Genomic DNA, 787 nt, shown 5'->3' on the forward strand with positions numbered 1-787 from the left:
TCAAAAAAAAAAAAAAAAAGAAATCCTTTATTTCTCTCTTGTATATTTGAAAAAAGCTGATAAGCTATTCTGAGTAAGATAGGAACTGTTCTAAATGTTCAACGCAAACATCGAAAGCAATGATGTGAACTATTTACCTCATTTCTTCTTAATTGGCAAAGGGAATTCCCTATTGATAAGTAATATGAATTAGAAGTAGATGGTGTGAGTAGTTTAGTTCCAACTATGATCAGATACTTTAAAAGTTAATATAAACCTAACTATGAAGAAGTAATTCCTCACTTAACAATGGAAAGAATGTAAACACTTAAGTATTTATGGATGAAATTATATAATAACTGGAAGATTTGCTTTAAAATAAGCAAGAGGGGAAGCAGGGACGGGGGCTAGTAGATGTGGCAACAGTGTGGTAACTGTGTTGATAACTGTTGAAGCTGGATGTTGAGTACGTGAAGGCTCATTATACTATTCTCTTTATTTCTATATATGTTTGCAATTTGCCACATTGAAGAAATAAAAAGCTGACCGGCCACAAAATGTGGCTCACATTTCTCAGCACTTTCGGAGGCCAACGTGGGAGGACCACGTGAGCCCCAGAGTTCAACACCATCCCGGGCAATATAGTAAGACTCCGCCTGTACATAAAATTTAAAAATTAACCAGATGTGGTGGCACACACCTGTGGTCCCAAACACTGGAGTGGCTAAAGCAGGAGGATCATCCAAGCCTGGGAATTCAAGTATAGTCTGGGCAACACAGCCAGACCCCAGCTCTAAAAAATTAGAAA

At 37.5% G+C, this 787-nt stretch overlaps 1 protein-coding gene across 1 annotated transcript in view; it reads left to right on the top strand.

The window, feature by feature from the left end:
- Positions 1 to 787, top strand: part of LOC105502045 — a 9,955-nt gene that overhangs the window by 422 nt on the left and 8,746 nt on the right. The gene's annotated exons all lie outside the window — the stretch shown is intronic.

Source organism: Colobus angolensis, unplaced genomic scaffold (assembly GCF_000951035.1).
Source record: "Colobus angolensis palliatus isolate OR3802 unplaced genomic scaffold, Cang.pa_1.0 Scaffold77, whole genome shotgun sequence".
Lineage (NCBI taxonomy): Eukaryota > Metazoa > Chordata > Mammalia > Primates > Cercopithecidae > Colobus > Colobus angolensis.